General features: G+C 42.2%; 1 pseudogene; it reads left to right on the top strand.

Annotated features, from left to right (window-relative positions):
* Positions 1-2948: 2948 nt before the first annotated feature.
* Positions 2949-3048, top strand: LOC133070867 (U6 spliceosomal RNA; annotated as a pseudogene).
* The last annotated feature ends 6879 nt before the right edge of the window (positions 3049-9927 follow it).

Genomic DNA, 9927 nt, shown 5'->3' with positions numbered 1-9927 from the left:
CATCTGCTGGATCATCAAAAAGCAAAAGAGTTCCAGAAAAGCATCTATTTCTGCTTTATTGACTACGCCAAAGCCTTCAACTGTGTGGATCACAATAAACTGTGGAAAATTCTGAAAGAGATGGGAATACCAGACCACCTGACCTGCCTCTTGAGAAACCTGTATGCAGGTCAGGAAGTAACAGTTAGAACTGGACATGGAACAACAGACTGGTTCCCAATAGGAAAAGGAGTACGTCAAGGCTGTATATTGTCACCCTGCTTATTTAACTTATATGCAGAGTACATCATGAGAAATACTGGGCTGGAAGAAGCACAAGCTGGAATCAAGATTGCCGGGAGAAATATCAATAACCTCAGATATGCAGATGACACCACCCTTATGGCAGAAAGTGAAGAGGAACTAAAAAGCCTCTTGATGAAAGTGAAAGAGGAGAGCGAAAAAGTTGACTTAAAACTTAACATTCAGAAAACTAAGATCGTAGCATCTGGTCCAATCACTCCATGGGAAATAGATGGGGAGACAGTGGAAACAGTGTCAGACTTTAATTTTTTGGGCTCCAAAAGAACTGCAGATGGTGATTGCAGCCATGAAATTAAAAGACGCTTACTCCTTGAAAAGAAAGTTATGACCAAAGTAGATAGCATATTAAAAAGCAGAGACATTACTTTGCCAACAAAGGTCCGTCTGGTCAAGGCTATGGTTTTCCCAGTGGTCATGTATGGATGTGAGAGTTGGACTGTGAAGAAAGCTGAGCACCAAAAAATTGATGCTTTTCAACTGTGGCTTTGGAGAAGACTCTTGAGAGTCCGTTGGACTGCCAGGAGATCCAACCAGTCCATCCTAAAGGAGATCAGTCCTTGGTGTCCATTGGAAGGACCGATGCTGAAGCTGAAACTCCAGTACTTTGGCCACCTCATGAGAAGAGGTGACTCATTTGAAAAGACCCTGATGCTGGGCAGGATTGGGGGCAGGAGGAGAAGGGGATGACAGAGGATGAGATGGTTGGATGGCATCACCAACTCGATGGGCATGGGTTTGGGTGGACTCCGGGAGTTGGTGATGGACAGGGAGTCCTGGCATGCTGCAATTCATGGGGTCACAAAAAGTCAGACATGACTGAGTGACTGAACTGAACATATTTGAGTTTTCTCTCTTCATGTCTTATGATTGGCAACTGATTGTAATAATAAAAAACAGACCTGCAATGGAGATAAGTAGGAAAAGTTTAGAAATACTGCAATGACAACTTAGCCACAAAATGGATAATTTTATTTTGTAACTTTAAACTTTTTATTTTGTATTGAGGTATAGCCAATTAACAAGGTTGTGGTAGTTTCAGGTGAATAGCAATGGACTCAGCTATACATATACTTGTATCCACAAAATGGATAATTTTAACCTTAACATCTATGTATCTATGTATATTGTTGTTGTTTAGTCCCTAAGTCATGTCTGACCCTTTGCATCCCCATGACCAGTAGCCTGCCAGCCTCCTCTCCATGGGATTTCCCATGCAAGAATATTGTGGTAGGTTGCATTTTCTTCTCCAAGGGATCATCCCAACCAAGGGATCGAAACGGAGTCTCCTGCATTGGTGGATGGATTCTTTAACACTGAGCCACCAGAGAAGCCATCTATATGTATATAGGTATAGCTATAAATATGATTTGGAAAATATGTGTCTTTGGGTTAATCTTCCCTTATTATAGCTTTGACCTGGTTCAATGGTTTGTCAGTAAATTATTTCACGTGCATTGCTGCTTTAAATTTTTCTCATATGATGTATAGCTCATATACAATATTTGCACCATGTACAACATGACATTTATATACATTACAAAATGGTCAGCCTGTTAAGTCTAGTAACCATCTGTCACCATGCAAAGTGATTGCCTGGCAATATTACATCTATAAGGACTATTATTGACTGTACCTTATATTCATTACAGATTATGCTACACATTACATCCCCATGACTTATAATTGTGAGTGTGTACCTCCTGATCTCTCTCATCTCTTTTGCCCAACCTCTCACTTCCTCTCCTCATCTGGCAGCCCCATATGTTCTCTGTATCCATGAGTTTGTTTTCTGTTTTGTTTATTTATTGTTTTTCAGAATCCACATGTAAGTGAAATCATGGGGTATTGTCTTTCTCTGTCTGATTTACTTCACAGAGCAGAATATCTTTTGTGTCCATTCATGTTGTTGCAAGTGGCAAGATTTCACACTTTTCTTATGGCCAAGTAATATTCTACTGTGTGTATATACAACATTTTCTTTATCCATTCATCCATCAATGGATGGTTATCTTATAGTCCATTTAAGCTGATATTAATAGAACTAGCAACTTATTCACTTGGTAAAAGATACTCATACTGGCCTTGGTTCAAATAATAGTTCTGCCAGTGCCTACTTGTATGACCTTGAGCACGTCACTGAAGCTCTCTAAGCCTCAGCTGAAAATTCTGTAAAAGGAGGATGAGAGTATCCATGTCAAAATGTGAGACAATTATATGAAATAATGCATATAAAGTCCTTAGTAGCCTATCTGGAATAGACTAGGTATTGCTCAGTAATGTTAGCTTTTATAAGTACGTTTTTTACATAATGTATAAAGAAAATCTAAAAGTAAACCAATAAAAGCAAGAGTTGGTAAACGATACCTCCAGGCCAAAGCCAGCCTGCCACCTATTTTCACAAGTAAATTTTTTTTTTGTAATGCAGCCACATTCCTTCATTTATGTATTGTCTTCAGGTGCTTTCACAGCAGCACTGAATAGCTACAGTAGACTGCTTGGCCTGAAAAGTCTAAAATATTTACCATCTGGCCCTTTACAGAGTTTGCCAGCCCCCAAGTACATGGAGAAGAAAACTAATTGGCTAAAAAAAATAGCATTTGAAATATGCATGTGGCTATTTTCTAGTCACAAACAAAAATAACTGCTTGCTTTGGCAGCACATATACTAAAATTGTAATAATACAGAGATTATCATGGCCCCTGCAAAAGGACAACACGCAAATTCTTGAAACATTCCAAATTTTTATTACCTATGACTGATTCATGTTGATGTATGGCCAAAACCATCACAATATTGTAATTATCCTCCAATTAAAAATAGAATTTTTTAAAAATGAAAAAAACCCACAAAATCTATCAAGCTCTCCCCCTCTCACATGATTTGGGGGAAAACTAACAGCCCTGGCTCAAACTGATCTGAGGAGCAAAGTAGACAACCCAGACGAACAAGTTGCAGATAACCAAGAAAACTCCACTGAACCACAGGCAATTGCAAAAACTTTCCCTACAGCAATTGTAACAGAAGAAGTCTCTCCTACACCCAGTGTGGCCCCTGAGACACACGGCCAAAAAATGAGAGTGGCGTTTAAGCAATCTTGTCCTTAATAACCAAGCTTTTCCCCCAAAGATAGCCTACACCATCTGAAAGACCCTAAAATTCACAGGCAGTTTTCAGTGTTTTTCTCAGATAACTGCTCAGAATTGACAAATAAATGCAGTCTTCTGATAGTAGTCATTCACTTGTTGAATAAGTGAATGAATAAAGGAATGCTTTCAGCCTATTAGTTGTCTAAATCTAGCCATATTTTTTGAGATCTTTTTTCTTCCAGTTTTATTGATATATAATTGACATATAGCACTGTATAAATTTAAGGTGTCCAGCATGATTTTATTTACATACATCATGAAATGATCACAGTAAGTTTAGTGACAATCCATAATGTCATGCAGGTAGAAAAAAATTTTAATAAGTATTTTTTCCTTGTGATAGAACTCTTAGAATTTGCTGTTAACAACTTTCATATATAGCATAGAGCAGTGTTGTTAATTCCATTGCTTTTCTTTTTTTGTCCTGCCAAGTGGCATGCAGGATCTTAATTCCCGGACCAGGAATTGAACCCATGCCCCTGCAGTGGGAACGCTGAGCTTTAACCACTGGACTGCCAGGGAAGTCCCTACACTGTTTTCTAATGCCTATTCAGGTCCAAATGTGTGTTGTCATTTGTAAGCAGTTAAAACAGTTAATACCCCTAGATATTTCTTACTCTTTTCCCTGAACTGTTATATAAATTATGTACTTTAATTCTTATGGACTTTTGCCAGGTCTCTATCTAGAGTGTTCTTTATTTTTTTTTATTTTAATTTTTATATTTGGATATGGTTGTTTTACAATGATGTGTTAGTTTCAATTAAGCAGCAAGGTGGTTCAGTTATACATACATCCATTCTTTTTCAGAGTCTTTCCCCACATCGGTGATTACAGAATATTGAGTGAGTTCCCTGTGTTATACAGTAAGTGCTTTTTGATTATTTTTAAACTTAAAAAAAAATTTTAATTTATCTTTGGCTGCATTGGGTCTTGTTGTTGTACTCAGATCTCTGGTTGTGTTACACGTGCTTCTCATTGTGGGAGCTTCTCTTCTTTCAGAGCATGGGCTCTTGGGCACAGTGACTTCAGTAGTTGTGGCTCATGGGCTTAGTTGCCCCGAGGGATGTAGTATCTTCCTGGACCAGGAAGGGATTGAACCCCTTCCCCCTGATTGGCAGGCAGACTCTTAACAACTGGACCACCAGGGAAGTCCTTATTTATTTATTTATTTATGACCATGCCACCCGGCTTGTGGTTTTAAGCTCCCCGACAGGGCCTGAACTCCAGCACTAGGCAGTGAGAGCACGAAATCCTAAGCACTGGAACACCAGGGAATTCCCCGGTTATATCTTTTGTATATAGGAGTGTGTATATGTCAATCGCGAACTCCAAATTTATCCCTCCCCCCAACATCTTTCCCTTTGGTAACTCTAAATTTGTTTTCCAAGTCTGTGAGTCTGTTTTTGCTTTGTAAATAAGTTCGTTTGTATCATCATTTTAGATTCCACATGTAAGTGATATTATATATTTGTCTTTGTCTGACTTATTTCACTTAGCATGATAATCTCTAGGTCCATCCATGTTGTTGCAGATGGCATTATTTCATTCTTCTCTATGGCTGAATAATATCCCATTGTGTGTGTGTGTGTGTGTGTGTAAAGCTAGTGACATTGAAAAGAAAATGGCAAGCAAGGACTTTTGTACCAGAAAACCTCACTCTCTTTTTCCAGACAAGGTTTCACTAGGGCTCCTGCTACAGCACAGGGGAGTGAGACCAAGGAAGTTCCCCTTGCTTGCTCTCTCCCTGACGGGGAAGAAAGTTTGTTGCTTACGTGAGGCGAGGGTAGGGCTGTGACTCGGGCCCGGCGGGAGGGGCGGCTGAGGTACTTGCCCGCCTGTTAGGTGGTGGCATATGCAGGGTCATGCACAGTACCCTGCTTTTGCTCCCAACCATCTGCTTATGCTCCAGGCTCCTCAGAAGTGGAGGTTGGGGGTTTTTGCTGTCTTTGTATCTCTTAGGTCCAGAAATTGCCCCAGCTGTCCCCGCAGGTAGTTATTTTTAGTCCCACACAGTTCCTTTGTATTTTGTTGCTCCAGGAGAGATGTATTCAGGTGCAAGCATCCTGCACTTGAGCAAAGGGTCCCAGTCCCAGCCTGTCTCATTCCCCACAAAATACTCAACATCCTAGTCTAAAACGGTAAGGGGCCAAAGTTCTCTTCTTCTGAAACTTCTTCCTCCTGGACACAGGCTGCAGACCCTAGCCTGCCCGAGAGTTGTAGAAGTCCCTTGCTGACTGTTCCAAGCACCTATAGGGACCAGGGCCACTCTACTGGAATAGGCTGAATTCCTTGAGTCATCATGAGCCTTATTTCAAACTGTTGGAGCCTAAAAAACACACATTTAACCAACAGTTTCAATGAACAAGGATTGAAAAGGAGAACAACAATAGCCTTTAAGAGGCCTAGAAATGGAAGGAACCAGGTTAACTTTGGGCTTTCTTAGCTGTTGACCAGACAAGGGAGGTGAAATTGCCCCTACCAAAATTATGAAGCTTCCTGGGCTTTTATTTCCTTAATATTAACTTTTACACGTCCTATCCCATTGATCCAAGTGCAGCATAAAGTATTAGTTATCACACAAACTCTACCTTGTTCCGCCAGAAGATATTCAAGTGTCAGATGACTGGCAAGAACCACATCAGCCAAGGAAACGAGAGGTCCCAAGTCCTGTTAAGGATTCAGATAGAAGCCAACCCACTACATCATTTTACTTTTCTGTTGATGGTGACTTTTTTTTTTTTAAGCATTTAAAAAAATGCTTATTTACTTATTTTTGTCTGTGCTGGGTGTTTGTTGCGTGTGTGGGTGTTTCCCTAGTTGGGGCAAGCAGGGGCTACTCTCTGGTTTCAGTATGGAGGCTTCTATTTGTGGTGGCTTCTCTTTTTTGCGAGGCACAGGCTCTAGGCTCCAGTAGTTGTGGTGCATGGGCTTAGGTGGCCCTTAACGTTTGAGATCGTCCTGGACCAGAGATTCAACCGGTGTCCCTTCCATTGCAAGGTAGATTCTTAACCACTCTACCACCAAGGAAGACTGGTGTCTGTTTTTTGACTAGGTATCTCAGATCTTCCACTGGCTTACAGCTTTACTGTTCCTCTCCAGTGACCTGTGGGGTTTCTGGAAGTAAGAGTTTTAGTCTGTATAAATGTACCCAACTACATAGCCCTTGCAGTTTGGCAGCAGTGGGGGTGGTTAAAATTACTTTATAGCTGTCCTTCCATTTTGGCAATTCTTGGTCCTGGGAGGACCCCTCTTTCCTTAGAAAGGATTTGATTTCTTTGTTAAGGAACTGCTCCATTACTCTAGTTTTCAGTGGGAGCTGACAGTACCTTGTAGGCGTAATCCTGGATTGCCGTCTGAACTTGTCCTAGATTAATAATATATGTCAGAGCTTGGTTCACTTCCTTATCAGTGAATGTCAGTAATAAGAAAAGGCCTCCCACAGGTCATTTCAATGTGCTATGTCTCAGACCATTCCTGGAGGCTACACAGACCCAGAGGACTGCAGTAGGAAGCAAGTTGTCCAGGGTTTCTGAGTTTCTTGGCAGAGCTTTGCTAAGGTTTCCTATAAAGTATGGTTCATTTTCTCTACCTTACTTGAAGGGGTGTGTTGCTTGTAGTCTATCCCTGGGATAGGAGCCCCTGTGTGATTTGGGCTATAAGAGAGCCTGTTATCACTCTAGAGGGACTTAGAAAGTCCAAACTGAGGAATTATTTCTTTTAAAAGGGACTTACAGACTTCCATAGCCTTTTCAGATCAGGTAGGGAAGGCTTTAGCCTATCCTGTGAAAGTATCAATGAACACCAGAAGATATTTATGTCCTGATCATGAGAACATTTGGGTGAAATCTAACTATCAGTCTTCCCTGGGATATGTCCATCAGGATTAAACCAACCTGGTAATGAAGGGGGGTTGGATGGGTGTGTGGGTTATTGTGGGCACATAAATCATAGGCCAGCATGACTTGTTTCATTGTTCTTTTGAGCCTCTTCCCTCCGATAATGGATGACATCATGTAAACTCTTAGTGAGTTTCCATTGTTGGGCCCCAGGGATTAAAATCTCATATTCCTTTTTATACCAGCCTGTGCTTCCCTTCTCATAGTCCTATTTTTCAGTATTTGTGTTCCTCTGGGGAATACTGGGGAAGGCTAGGAAGTTCAGGGGGGCCAATCACTAGAGGATGAGATGGTTGGATGGCATCACTGACTCGATGGACATGAGTGTGAGCAAGCTCTGGGAGTTGGTGATGGACAGGGAAGCCTGGCATGCTGTAGTCCACGGCGTCGCAGAGTCAGACACAACTGAGAGACTGAACTGAACTGAATCACTAGAGCCATGACTTGTTCGTGTGTGCTCAATCTCTCAGTCGTGTCCAAGCCTTTGGGACCCCATGAACTACAGACCACCAGGCTCCTCTGTCCATGGAATTTCCCAGGCAAGAATACCAGAGAGGGCTGCTATTTCTTCCTCCAGGCTATCTTCCTGACCTAGGTGTTGAACCCACGTCTCCTGCTTTGGCAGGAGGATACTTTACAACTGAACCACCTGGGAAGCCCAGGTTCCTGCATCCTAGCTGCCTGTTTTGCATGTCGATCATCTTTGCTGTTCACTTTGCTGACGGTAGATCCCTCCCTCTGATGGCCTCTACAGTGGATTACTGCTACTCAGATTGGGAACTGCACAGCTTCTAAAACAGCCAGAACCAAATCTTCTGTTTTATGGGAGAATTTCTAGCAGTTAACCTTCCCCTTTCTTTACAAAGGAAAGCACGAGCATATGGCAGGCGGAACCCACATTTAGAGTCAGTGAAAATATTTAATTTTGTATTCTTCCCTAATTGCAAAGCTCTCATTAATGCAATCAGTTCAGTCATTGGGGCTAATGTCTGGAGTGGCAGGGCCTTGGCCTTTATGACTTCATCTAGAGTCTGTTATCTGTTATCATCACAGTCTGTTAGCTGTGGCATATGCTGCCTGTTGGGTTCCCATTTCTACAAACCTCCCATCAGTAAAGCATTCAACCTCAGGGCTGTCAAGAGGCTCATCTAGAAGATCAGACCATGGGAGTAAGTTTGCTCTCTCGGGTCTCTATACACTCGGGCAACAAGTCTCCACTCTCAACCAATGAAAGCAGAGTTACTAGGTTCAGGGTTTGGCACACCTTTAAGGTAATGTCAAGGATGTCCATTAGAAGGGCCTGATATCTTATTAAATTTCCTACAGTCAATCAACGATATCCTCTGACTTTCAGCACAGATAGTACCTGATGAGGGGTTAACACATCTACGTGTTGTCCGAGGGTGAGCTTGGAAGCCTCATTAACCAACCTGGCTGTGACTACTACTGCCCACAACAGCTTAGCATTCCCAGGGCCACTGAGTTCAGTTGTTTTGAAAAGTAAGCCACTGCTCTCTGGTCCAGTCCCAGCTTTGGAGTCAGGACTTCTAGTGCAATCCTTGACCATGTAGAGTAGAGGACTTGTCCAGATTTGGAAGCCCCAGAGCTGGTGCTCTGTTCAGCTCAATCTTTAGAGTCTCCAAGCCTTGCTGGTTGTCTTACTCCATTGAAGGGGTACCCTTCCCCTCCCTTTAGAGCCTCATATGGGGTTTTGCTATGAGGCCATAATTTGAAATCCAGATAGAATCCAGCCATCCCGAGAAAGCTTGGAGTTACCTCTTTCTGATTGGAGATGGTAATGCACTAATCGCTGGTTTTTGATCTATGGCCAGGGCTCATGACCCTGGAGTCAAAACAAATTCAAAATATTGAATCCATTGCTGAGATTTGTGCCTTGGTTAAAGAGGCTTTATATCCCCTTTTTGCCTGAAAATTTACACCCTAACAGTATTTTGATTTGAGTCTTGTTTGGTCTCACTATTCATCAATAATTACCAACATAATTGTAGCAGAGTTCTCAAGGCTCAGTTTCCTCCATTCCCTTGCTAATGCATTTCTCAAAAAAGTGGGGGCTAACCTGAAAACCCTGTGTAAGGACTGTCCATGTATATTGAGTAGCCTCCAGGGTGTCAGGGCCACTCCATTCAAAGGCAAAAAGGTATTGAGAGTCGGGATGGAGGGGAATACAGAAAAATGCATCTTGGAGATCCAAAACAGAGTAATACTCAGCCTTCCCTGGCAGTTGTGTGGGAAGGGAGTACGGTTTTGGCACCAGGGGTGAACAGAGGGGACGGCCTCATTCTCTGCTCTTTAGTCTTGCACAAACTGATTCTCCCTGTTAGTCTTCTGAGCAGGGAGGCCAGGGTGTTGTAAGGGGATCAGCAGAGCTTAAAAAGTCTGTTTTAGAAATTAGCTGAACAGTGCTTAGATTACCCTCAGGGCCTCAGACTTTAAAGGATATTGTCTCTTCCAGGGGTATTTTCCCCAGGCCTTATTTTTATTGGGGGAACACGTTCTGCACTTCCTGGCACCAAGGGATCCCAACTGCAGGATCTACTTGTTCTAAAATTTCTTGGGGGA

The sequence above is a fragment of the Dama dama genome, chromosome 15 (genome assembly GCF_033118175.1).
Source record: "Dama dama isolate Ldn47 chromosome 15, ASM3311817v1, whole genome shotgun sequence".
NCBI lineage: Eukaryota > Metazoa > Chordata > Mammalia > Artiodactyla > Cervidae > Dama > Dama dama.
Note: the sequence above shows the minus strand (reverse complement) of the source record. Positions and strands in the feature narration are given on the sequence as shown.